The 13325-nt window shown below is 40.9% G+C and overlaps 1 protein-coding gene and 1 gene segment (V, D, J or C); one reads left to right on the forward strand and one right to left on the reverse strand.

The window, feature by feature from the left end:
• The window catches only part of SALL2 (spalt like transcription factor 2), a 915550-nt gene that overhangs the window by 95229 nt on the left and 806996 nt on the right, over positions 1–13325 (reverse strand).
• The window catches only part of LOC117199197 (T cell receptor alpha variable 9-2-like), a 153426-nt gene that overhangs the window by 2288 nt on the left and 137813 nt on the right, over positions 1–13325 (forward strand).

The raw sequence follows: 13325 nt of genomic DNA on the forward strand, positions 1-13325 counted from the left end.
TCCGGACACCCAGGCCCAGCAGCCATGGATCACGGGCCCAGCCGCTCCGCAGCATGTGGGATCTTCCCGGACCAGGGCACGAACCCGTGTCCCCTGCATCGGCTGGTGGACTCTTAACCACTGTGCCACCAGGGAAGCCCTGTATTATATTTTGAAATCAGGAAGTGAAATGCCTCCCACTTTGTTCTACTTGCTCAAGATTACTTTGGCTATTTGGGGTCCTTTGCGATTCCATATGAATTTTAGGATTGTAAAAAATGTCACTGGGATTTTGATACGCATTGCACCGAATCTGCAGATTTTGTGCAAAAGCTTTTAAGTTTAATTAGGTCCAATTTGTTTATTTTTGTTTTTATTTTCATTACTCTAGGAGGTGGGTCATTAAAGATCTTGCTGTGATTTATGTCAAAGAGTATTTTTCCTATGTTTTCTTCTAAGAGATTCAATAAATAAACAATGCATTGAGTGAGATATTCTTTCTTTGTGAGAGCTTTCTTGTAAATGAATTCTTGATCACTGTCAAACTATGTGTCCTGATTTTTGGCTAGGGAAATTGTGTCACTGACTCTGATAATTTTTTCAGACTATATTTTCCCCAGATGAAGCCCTTATTTTTCTCTGAGGTAACCTTTCCCTTTCTTTACTCCTTCCTGACATGTCTGATTACTGGGGCACTTTAAGTGGAGGCAATGTTGTGAGGGTGGAAAGCCTAGATATTTCTATACCTGTGATCAGCAATGTAGCAGACAGTAGGGCACTGGTCTCAGCAACAATGCCAGTACCTTGCTGAAAAACTAGAAGGAAATCTCTTTGCTCTCCTACCTCCTTGTACTCCTCTTCGTTAAGGACAGATGGGACTCAGCCTACCTGTTACTTTCTTCTCAGCTATTTGGGGGCTAGAGGAAAGGCTTTCCCCAAACAACTAGTTTCCTTCTTAGATGTCCATTGATCTGTACATGCCAAGCTTTCTCTACAACCTATTGTTTTCTGCTCTTCATCCTGGAGTTCCCTGCTACTGACCCCAGATTTCTATATGAGCCTCAATGGGACACCTCACTTAAGCTCTGTTGGCACAGCATGGCTGGCTTCCACAGAAGTTCCTTGGCTAAGCACAGGGGATCAGGGACATTTTAAATCTACCATCTTTCTAGAATTGCCTTATTCTTAGGTCAAAAAAACCTGTAGAACTAAAGTTCTAAAGGGCCATTCCTGGTGTGAGGAAGGTCAAAATCAATGATGATGAATGGAAAATACCTTGATATGCTAATGTTTACACATTTCATTAACATACTTGTACAGAAGCTTAAATTTCTGTGAAGGCTGATCTATCAATATTTTCCCTTATTCTTTCTGACTCTCATGTTTAGAAAATTCATGACCATCCTAAATTTATAAAAATATGCTTTCATTTTATTTAAAATATTAATTATCTCTATTTGGAATTTATTTCATAGCTGATGTTAAGGTATGCATCCAAATTTAATTGCTGATCTCTAGATGACTCTCCATTCATGAAGACATATTTTACTGAATATACCATCTTTTCCCTATTTTTTGATAACTAAATTTCCATAAATAATTTGTATGTTTGGACTTTCTATTATGTTCCGTCGATATCTCTATCTGGACCTTTCTGGTAACATGCTTCTTCACTTACTACAGCATTACACTTTGTCTTACTAACTGTGGAGGAAATCCCTCACCATTCTGTTTCAGAACTGAAGGCCTCCTGAAGCCCGAGATTATCTGCAGTATCAGATAGGGCCTCTAGAGGAAGATGCTACACAACTTGAACTTGATAGAAAGCCAGAAAGCAGCCAGCCCTTTGAGGAAGAGATTTTACTTTGCGTGCCAGTGTAAACTCACTCACTGCTCTGTCAGGGTGTCCACGTGGCTGAACTGTTTCCAGGAAAAACCTGCAGAAAGGAGCTTCCTGTTTCCTCACAGCTCAGACATGAAGCCCACCCTCATCTCAGTGCTTGTGATGATATTCACACTCAGTGAGTAAAGTCTCTTTTTATTCTATCTTTCTCTGGTCTTCTGATTTAGAATCAGTTTAACAACTATTCTCCTCTGTCTGCAAGACAATCCCTGACCCAGAATTGGTGTTACAGGAGGAACAAGAGCCCAGACAGTGACTCAGCCTGAGGACCACATCTCCGTCTTTGAAGGGTCCCCAGTGCAGGTGAAGTGCAACTACTCATATTCTGGGAGTCCTGTGCTCTTCTGGTATGTACACTACCCCAAACAACACCTCCAGTTACTCCTGAGACACACCTCAAGAGAGAGTATCAGAGGTTTCACGGCTGACCTCAACAAGGGTGAGGCATCCTTCCATCTGAAAAAACTATCAGCTCAAGAGGAAGACTCAGCGGTGTATTACTGTGCTCTGAGGGACACAGTAACTGGTTTTACAAAGGAAGCAGAGCACAAACCCCTTAAGAGTTACTGAAAATATTTCTAAGTTCCCTATTTGGCCACAGTGGGGCATTCTCTCTCTAGAGACTGACACTGAGTTTATCTCTCAGATACAGTTGCCATCAGTTGTCAGCTATAGATTAATCTCAAAAATTTGTTCAAGGAAATTCTCATTACCTACAATGCCTAAATTAATTTTTAAAATAGTAAGTGTATTTATCCTATAGATTAGTACCTGGAAAAATACTTTTGAAATAAAACTATGTAATGGCATAAAAATCCTTTTCTTGGCCCAGAGGGGCTCCCCAGGCTTAAGTGGTGCAGTCCCTCCTCTCTATCTCCTCTGCCGTAGCATCCACCCCCACGTGTGCTCATCACCACGTACTGAAGCACAGTTCCTGAAAAGGAGGATACTGTTTCCCGACATGTGGTTGCTGATCTTTCTACAGCTAATGCCTTTCCTCTCATGCACTTCATGGACCCATACTACCCAAATCAAGTGCAATCAGGAGAAACATCACAGCAATTTGAACAAGGAAAGTTTAATATAAAGAATTATTAACTAATAACAGGGAGTTATTTACTAATGAGTAAAAAGAACTCTAAAGAACATAAGAATAGCATAGGTAGGGAGACGCTGTTATCTCTAGGACTAAGCCAGAGTTCCGAGGAAACTAACACGTTGTAATTTGTACCCCCTTCTCCTACCAAGCCAATGACTCAGGCTTCATTGGGGAGTGTGTGGCTGCAGCCTGCTGGATGGGGAAGTTTGCTGAGGTGCCAGAGAACAAGGTTGACAGGCAGAAGAACACCTCCCAGGGTTCCAACACAATTTATAGGAAGCTGGCAAGGGAGTGCTGCTGAATTTGCTTGGGTGCTTGTGAAACCTGCCAAGAAACCACCTGTGGGGCTGTCATTAAATGTTGCTGGAGGTGAGCATCACTGGTGTCCCACAGGATGGCCAAGCACTGCAGGAACAAGAAGTGTGGAAGGGCTTCCCTGGTGGCGCAGTGGTTGAGAGTCCGCCTCTCGATGAGAGGGACACGGGTTCGTGCCCCGGTATGGGAAGGTCCCACATGCCGCGGAGCGGCTGAGCCCGTGAGCCATGGCTGCTGGGCCTGTGCGTCCAGAGCCTGTGCTCCGCAGCGGGAGGGGCCATAGCAGTAAGTGGCCGGTGCAACGCAAAACAAAAACAAAAACAAAAAAGAAGTGTGGAAAACATGCCAGGACCTGGAAGAGATGCTGCTTCTTCCTGCAGTGTCCTTCCCGTTCCCTCTACTGACAAAGCTTAACATCATGCCAGCTGGCGAAGGAGAAATGTTTACAAGGTCCATGTCCAGAGTCACCCTCTGAATCCATGAAGGGTGGATTTATAATTGAAAGGCAATAAATTGATAAGTGGCATGCCTCATCTTTCTGATCTTTCCTACACACCCCTCCATACACATCTGAACTTCCAAACACGGTGAAATGACTCTATGTTTCTATCTAACAAGCTAAAGCTGTCCTTTGAACAAGTGAAGACGTTCTCATCATTTCCCCCAAATGAGGAGACCCATAATCCCAGCAGTCACTACGGATCACTGGCTGTATTAATTACTTCTAAAATTCAGAGGAAATTTCACTGAAAATGCTGTTATACACAGACTAAACTGTAAACTTAATCTCTGACAATCTGCATATAAAATAATTATGGTGAGGAGAAAGAAGAAGAGAATGGCAATGTATACAAAGGAACACACATATAAAGAGCAAAAGGAAAATACAGAAAACTACTACATTATTTGATTCCCAATTTGGTCAGGATACTGCAATTGACATGGACGGCTTCTTTCTTTTATTACACAGTTTATATTTTCCCTGCCCTCAGCCATAACCTCAGTGGATTAGGTTACTTCCCTAGTGGTGTGATCCAAATCTTCATTCTCAAAGGGTCTGAGTACTCAAAAATCTTGTCTTTTTATTGCTTGCTGCAATTTAACATTAACGTTTAGTATCAGGCTTGGAAGTTCCCAGAGGCTCCCCTAGGAAATCTCCTGGATTCCAGACATAGTCCTCTTTATATCTGTTGTGTAGCAGCTACCTAATTCCTCCTTGGTAATTGGTATCAATCACTCCAGTCAGTAGAGTAACCTCATTTTCTAACCACTGCTGTGAGACATATGTAGCCCAAATGGCCACATGGCTGTCTTATCTTCCAATTCAGTGAAATTATTGCTGTCTCCCCTGGGGAAAGCCTTCCTCCTTTTAGAGAGTAAGACCTCCAAACCAATAGAGCTCAAAGTTACAAACATTGGGAGCAAAAATACTGCTAGTAGGCTACTGGTAATAATAGTGAGAGCGTCCACTCCCAGAGCCACTTCCTTGATTCCTGGACTCATGCATTCTGGGTATGGGGGAGAAAACATCATATAATAGTCTCTGCTATAAAGCATATATTGCATCATATAAGACACAATCCCATCTTTTTACAGAGTTGTTTTCCAACTGCTGCTATAACGGAATCAATAAGCCATTCTACATTTCAACAGGCCGGCCACTTCTGGGTGATGGGGTATGAGGTAAGATAAATAATCCCATGGGCATGTGCCCACTGCTGTAATCCTGTGCAGTGAGAATAGTTTCTTCCTCAGAAGAAATACTGTGGGCAATCCCTTGATGAAATTAGGCATTCTGTGAGTTTATAAGGATGATGCTGGCAGAGTACAATGAGCAAGGAAGACAAATTCATATGCAGGTATCTGTGTCGACTCCTGTGAGAACACATCTCAGTCATCTCCATCATGGAAGATGTCTAATGCAATCCACTCGTCATCAGGTGTCTGGGCAGTCTCTCTGGGGAATGACACCATATCAGGGCCTCAGCATTAGTCTCTGAGTTTGGCAGATTAGTCACTGAGCAAGAGCATTAGCTAGGTCAAGCTTGGTAAGGGGAAATCAATATTTTTGACTTCATGCATATCTTCCATTCCTGCTAGCAAGGCCACTTTGCTCATGGGATCATTGACCAAGCATCGAGGTGGCTGGGGAAAGATGCTGACACATCCATAGAGTGCATTGTTTTGTCCATTATTAAGAGCTTCCATTTCCCTTGGCCAGTTTCCACATAGTGCATACTTATCTTGACAGTCTGTGCCCATTCTGAGAGGTCCATCCAGATACCTCTTTCCTAGATTTCCTTGGCACTAATCTTCCGATCTTGTTCCATCCAAGTCTCTTACCAGAAAAATCATTAGCAACTGCCGAAGAATCACTGTAGATCAGTACCTCTGGCCATCTCTCACTGTAGAGAACATGAATAACCAAAAGGTATCACCTGATGATGTGGAGGGATTGTCCTTCATCTTCAGCCTTCAGTGGGCTATAGTGCTAGTTTTGTGTGGTACCAAAATAATGTGCAAATCCATATGAAAAATAGGCTTGATTTTCTTGTTCCTTATTAACTGATTATAAGGAACTCCCCAGAAGCTTATAGGCATGGTTAAGGGAGAGTATACAAAAGAAGAAGAGTTTGTGTCAAAGGAATCTGAGGTGCTTACTCATTCAGCTTACCTGGATCTTCTGGGGATGCCTGAGCCCCGTCTCTTATATATCATTTCCACTTGATGATAGATTGCTGCTGGGCATGATCAACAGTGCAGGTATGTAGGTTGGACAACACTTGGTTCATGATGGAAGTTCAGGCTGCATGGTCACTAAGTTAGTTTTTTCCTAAGTTAGATATTCAGACTTTGCCATGGTCAATTAGCAAGTCAGAAACTGTTTCTTAAAAGGAGGATCAATATTTAAAGAAAAGGGCATATATTGCCCACAGCCCCCAATACCAGTGGACTATGCTGCAATTTTCCTGTTGGTGTTTCCCATGTCTCCATCCTATTCGCCATGGAAACGCCAAGCATCATTTTTGGATCTGCTGGATCATAAGACCAAAGTGATGAAGCAGATAGTGCTGAGATGTTCGTTCCTCTGCAATTTTTTGGAATAGTTTAAGAAGGATCAGTGTTAATTCTTCTTTAAATGTTTGGTAGACTGACTCAATAGCTTTTTTTTTTGTGCGGCACGTGGGCCTCTCACTAGTGTGGCCTCTCCCGTTGCGGAGCACAGGCTCCGGACGCGCAGGCTCAGCGGCCATGGCTCAAGGGCCCAGCCGCTCCGCGGCATGTGGGATCTTCCCAGACCGGGGCATGAACCCATGTCCCCTGCATCGGCAGGCGGAATCTCAACCACTGTGCCACCAGGGAAGCCCGATGCATTGTATTTTGAATGAACATCTTCTATATCAGTTAGAGACTGGGTCAGCTTCAAGTTACAAAAACTTCAAATAATAATGTTTTTAACAAGGTGGAGTTTACTTTCCTCTCACGTGAAGAAGCTCTGTCATATGTATCATATGCAGTCCAGGGCTGGTATACTACCGTCATCATGTTATAAAAAATCAAGGGGCTTCCTTCTAGCTCTCTGTCTCTTGTCCTTAAAGTGTCACTTTTGTTTATATACTTGGCAGAAACTGCTAGAGATCCATCCACTTTATACACATTACAGACAGAAAGAAAGAGAACGTCAAGATGCAAATGAGTACATGCTGGCCAAGTCAATCATTTCCAGAAAATCCACCCAACAGCTGCTACATTTCACTTACCAGAGTGTTATTCCATGTCCCCACCTTTCTCCCGTCTGCAAAGGAGTCTGGGATGTCAGTATTTTTTCAGTCTCAGCATGTTGTCACTCACATCAAAACTGTGGTTCTATTAGTAAGAAATAGGAGAGAATAGGCATTCTTTAGGCAAATAGCTATTTCTGCTATCCTCAGTTTAGGGTATATTAAGACTCATATGGGTTTTTTTGCTTCATAGTTATTCATTTTTGAAATAGTATATCTAGTCTATCTCCCAGTTCTGTTGACTTTGCTTCCTGAAGGTCTCCAGAACATGTCACAAACCCCACACGCTAATTCACCTCCACCATCCTAATTAAAAATCCATTTTAGTCCCTTGCTCCCCAGCATGTGACACACCCCATCATTCTTCAATGTAGTCCTCTGTACCACAGTGAGAATGATCTTGTCAGAGTACAGATTTGAGCATGTCAATCACCTGGATCCCCATTTGCTCTTAGAATAAAGAGAAACTTATTTTAAATTTTTTAGTTATTTTATTTTTGGCTGCATTGTGCCTTCGTTGCTGCGCGTGGGCTTTCTCTAGTTGTGGTAAGCCAGGGCTACTCTTCGTTGCGGTGCACAGGCTTCTCATTGTGGTGGCTTCTCTTGCTGTGAAGCACGGACTCTAGGTGCACAGGCTTCCGTAGTTGCAGCACGCAGGCTGAGTAGTTGCGGTACGCAGGCCCTAGAGTGCACGGGGTACAGTAGTCACGGTGTGTGGGCTCAGTAGTTGTGGCTCATAGGCTCTAGAGTGCAGGCGCACTAGTTGTGGTGCACAGGCTTAGTTGCTCCACGGCATGTGGGATCTTCCTGGACCAGGGCTCAAACCCATGTCCCCTGCATTGGCAGGTGGATTCTTAACCACTGTGCCACCAGGTAAGTCCCAAAACTTCTTAATATGACCTACAAAACCTTGCATAATTTAGGATCTTGTTATGTCTCCAACCTCATTTCACAATGTACTCCTAATCTCTCTCCCTCTCTGTCTCTCTCTCTCTTCAACAATACTGGTATTATTTTCTTTTTTTAAAATTAATTAATTATTTTTTGGCTGCGTTGGGTCTTTGTTGCTGCATGTGGGTTATCTCTAGTTGTGCTGAGTTGGGGCTACTCGTCGTTGTAGTTCGCGGGCTTCTCATTTCCGTGGCTTCTCTGTGGCACAGCACGTGCTCTAGGCGCGCGGGCTTCAGTAGTTGTGGCACGTGGGCTCAGTAGTTGTGGCTCGTGGGCTCTAGAGCACAGGCTCAGCAGTTGTGGTGCACAGGCTTAGCTGCTCCACGGCATGTGGGATCTTCCTGGACCAGGGCTTGAACCCATGTCCCCTGCATTGGCAGGCGGATTCTTAACCACTGCACCACCAGGGAAGTCCTTAAGTTTCTTAAAAGTACCTTTTTCCTACTATATGACCCCTTCATAGCAACTGTAGGTGATTTCTTATTTATTTTCCTTTTCCTAAATTTTTTTCCTCCCTTCAAAAGAGTAAAAAAAAGAGTAAATGCCTATTCATTCTTATACATCTGTCCAAGAGTCAGTAGCTGAAGGAAGCTCAGGGGGCATATTTAGAATTATAGACCTCTGCATTTTCACATTTGCAGTTTCTGCTTTATTTCTTTGATTATTTGATTAAGACCTATTTTCACTACTACTTCTGTGAGTTCCTTAATGGTAGCGTCCATATCTGTGTGTCTCACCCTTGAAAACTCAGCATCAATGTATCTTAGGCATTAGGATCATCTAATTTCCTTCTTCTTCTTTTCTATCCGTTAATGTATTCTTTATTTTAAGTCTCCTCAAAAAGATATGATAATATTTATTAAAAAAAAGAAATCTTTGGAACTTTATGGATACCTTCTTATGGCATAGCAGGGATTGGCAAAGCACAGCCATAGGGCAGAGCAGCCTGCCACCTGTGTTTGTAAATAAAGTTTTATTGGAAAACAGCCATGTCCATTTATTTATGCATTGACCATGGATGCTTCGTGTTATAAGAGCATAGTTGAGTAGTCACGACACAGACTATATGACTTCAAAACCTAAACTATTTACTATTTGACCCTTTACAGAAAAACTGTTTGCCAACCTCTGGGGTGTAGGAATTACATGGGAATTTTTAGATTTGCAGTTTTTTGTTTGATAGCAACAAATTAAATAATAAAAGCATATTTCTAATCATCTGTATGGCCAACTTAGAATACTTCCCTTGGTTTCGAGGCTTTTGTTTTCTTTACGTTATTTTTAACAAATTAAAGACAAATGGAATAACTGCACTTTACAAATAAAAGCATCTCAGTTCTTTAAATGGATAAAAGTGTTAAGAATATTTTTTAAACATTTAAAATATTTTTACTGAAGTATAGTTGATTTACAGTGTTGTGTTAGTTTCAAGTGTACAGCAAAGTGATTCAGTTATACATACGTATCTATTCTTATTCAGATTCTTTTCCATTATAGGTTATTACAAGATATTGAGTATAGTTCCCTGTGCTATACAGGGATCTTGCAGGGCAGTTTGCCTTGCATAACACCTGAGCCAAGATTTTCTTGACGATTCCACCAAAGGATCAAGAAACTAGAGGAATAGTTCTGTCAACTTTTATGTAACTCCAAACAAAACCTCCTGCTGCTTCTTAGCCAGCCATGCTGTTTGCTTTCTGCATACTGCATAATGGAGAATTTAACAGTTGTCATAGTTTTAATGGTACTGGAAGATGTAGTCTCTGTCCTCACCTAACAGGGTGGATGTCTGGACAACCACCTGAAGGTAAACACTGCCTTCTTCCCTAACATTCTGGAGTCCTGCACACTGGGTGTTGGACACCTGAGCACTGGGAGTTAAACATCAGGATAAACAGGCCAAAGAAATGGAGAGGGAGATAAAAGAACAAAAATAAATCTAAATAGAGGAAATAAAGTATTCAAGCAGGTTTTATTTCCCTGGTGATAACTGCATCAGCTCTCTACTTCCAGTCTGAGCCCTCATTCCACATGGCTGGGTCCAGGCTAGTGGGAGTACAGGCAGGGCATACGATTTGTTTTACTTACCTGCTCCTCACTCAACTGAAAGCAATTTGAGATAGGAATCGTGTCTGGTTTTGGTTTACACATTGTAGACAACTCTGTAAATTTCCAGAATGAATGCTTGAGCCTAGGGATCGCTGAACACGCACAATAATATAAGAGTACCTAGGTGGTCCGCTGAGCCAGAGTCTTGCCAGAAGGATAACTCTACTCAAGACCCTAATTTTAGTAAGAGCTAAAAAATAGATCATTTTAACTGGTGAGAAAATCTATGTAGGTGAATATGTATCATTTGAAGAAGACGATTCTTGTGTTCAAATGACTTAGTCATAGCCATTGTTACTAGATTGACAGCACTGCCCTGAGAGTCCGTGTAAGGCAACATCACAGCTGTCTGCAGAAACAAAGTCCCCATGCCTTAAAATAGTTGATGTGAGCAAGTAACAATGTTTTGACTTCTTGCTATAAATACAGTCATACTTTGCATAAAGTAAACCTAATCCTAGGGAAAGAACAAGCTATGAAATGACCCTGTCAAATCTTCTGCTGTGTTCACTTCACTAGCACAAATAATTGCACAAGAAACTAGACAAACAAGCTGACCGACACTGAGCAAACAGTTCTTTACATTGAGATTCCTGAATCCCTAATAATACAAAGAAACAGGAGACAGATAAATACCACACACGTGCCTCTGGAATGAAGAGAGTCTGGCTAATACTATTAAGTATCGAAACTCTACTTTCTTAATAAATTACTTACTTGAATTAAAACAAGAATGTGACAAGAAGTGAAAAGAAGGTGTTTCAAAACAACTAAATGAAGTGGAGAAGGCAACCTTCCAGAAAAAGAATTCAGAATAATGATAGTGATCCAGGACCTCAGATAAAGAACGGCGGCGAAGATTGAGCAGATGCAAGCAATGTTTAACAAAGACCTAGAAGAATTAAAGAACAATCACCGAGAAGAATTCAAGAACAAGCAAACAGAGTTGAAAAATACAATAACTGAAATGAAAAACACACTAGAAGGAATCGATAGCAGTATAACTGAGGCAGAAGAATGGATAAGTGGCCTGGAAGACAGAATGGTGGAATTCACTGCCATGGAACAGAATAACAAAAGAAGAATGAAAAGAAATAAAGACAGCCTAAGAGACCTCTGGGACAACATTAAACTCACCAATATTTGCATTGTAGTGGTCCCAGAAGGAGAAGAGAGAGAGAAAGGAGCCAAGAAAATACTTGAAGAGAATATAGTCGAAAACTTCCCTAACATGGGAAAGGAAATAGCCACCCAAGTCCAGGAAGCACAGAGAGTCCCAGGCACAATAAACCCAAGGAGAAACACACTGAGACACATAGTAATCAAAGAGACAAAAATTAAAGACAGAGGAAAATTATGAAAAGCACACAAGGGAAAAACTACAAATATCATACAAGAGAACTCCTGTAAGGTTAACAGCTGACTTCTCAGCAGAAACTCCGTAAGCCAGAAGGGAGTGGCACAATATATTTAAAGTGATGAAAGGGAAGAACCTACAACCAAGATTACTCTATCCAGCAAAGATCTCATTCAGATTTGATGGAGAAATCAAAAGTTTTACAGACAAGCAAAAGCTAAGAGAACTCAGCACCACCAATCCAGCTCTAAAACAAATGCGAAAGGAACTTCTCTAAGTGGGAAACACAAGAGAAGAAAAGGACCTACAAAAACAAACCCACAACAATTAAGAAAATGGGAATAGGAACATATATATCCATAATTACCTTAAATGTGAATGGATTAAATGCCCCAACCAAAAGACACAGGCTCGCTGAATGCATACAAAAACAAGACCCATATATATGCTGTCTACAAGAGGCCCACTTCAGACCTTGGGACACATACAGACTGAAAGTGAGGGGATGGAAAAAGATATTCCATGCAAATGGAAATCAAAAGAAAGTTGAGTAGCAATACTCATATCAGATAAATAGACCTCAGAATAAAGAATGTTACAAGAGACAAGAAAAGACACTACATAATGATCAAGGGATCAATCCAAGAAGAAGATATAACAATTATAAATATATATGCACCCAACATAGGAGCACCTCAATACATAAGGCAAATGCTAACAGCTAGAGGAAATCGACAGTAACACAATAATAGTGGGGGACTTTAACACCTCACTTACACCAATAGACAGATCATCCAGACAGAAAATTAATAAGGAAACACAAGCTTTAAATGACACAATAGACCAGGTAGATTTAATTGATATTTACAGGACACTCAATCCAAAAACAGCAGATTACACTTTCTTCTCAAGTGCCCATGGAACATTCTCCAGGACAGACCACATCTTGGGTCACAAATCAAGCCTCAGTAAATTTAAGAAAATTAAAATTATATCAAGCTTGTTTTCCAACCACAACGCTATGAGATTAGAAATAAATTAGAGGGAATAAAACGTAAAAAAAACACAAACACATGGAGGTTAAACAATAAGTGACTAATTAACCAAGAGATCACTGCAGAAATCAAAGAAGAAATGAAAAAATACCTAGAAACAAGTGACAATGAAAACACAATGATCCAAAACCTATGGGATAAAGCAAACGCACTTCTAAGAGGTAAGTATATAGCAATACAATCCTACCTCAAGAAACAAGAAACATCTCAAATAAACAGTCTAACCTTACACCTAAAGGAAGTAGAGAAAGAACAAACAAAACCCAACGTTGGTAGAAGGAAAGAAATCATAAAGATCAGAAAGGAAATAAATGAAATAGAAACAAAGAAAAAAGTAGCAAAAATCAATGAAACTAAAAGCTCGATCTTTGAGAAGATAAACAAAATTGATAAACATTTAGCCAAACTCATCAAGAAAAAGAGGGAGAGGACTCAAATTAATAAAATTAGAAATGAAAAAGGAGAAGTTACAATGGACACCCCAGAAATACAAGGCATCATAAGAGACAGAAATACAAGGCATCATAAGAAATACAAGGCATCATAAGACTCAACCAGGAAGAAACAGAAAATATAAACAGACCAATCACAAATAATGAAATTGAAACTGTGATTAAAAATCTTCCAAGAAACAAAAGTCCAGGACCAGATGGCTTCACAGGTGAATTCTATCAAACATTTAGAGAAGAGCTAACACCCATCCTTCTCAAACTCTTCCAAAAAATTGCAGAGGAAGGAACACTCCAAAACTCATTCGACAAGGCCACCATCACGC

The sequence above is a fragment of the Orcinus orca genome, chromosome 2 (genome assembly GCF_937001465.1).
Source record: "Orcinus orca chromosome 2, mOrcOrc1.1, whole genome shotgun sequence".
NCBI classification, from domain to species: domain Eukaryota; kingdom Metazoa; phylum Chordata; class Mammalia; order Artiodactyla; family Delphinidae; genus Orcinus; species Orcinus orca.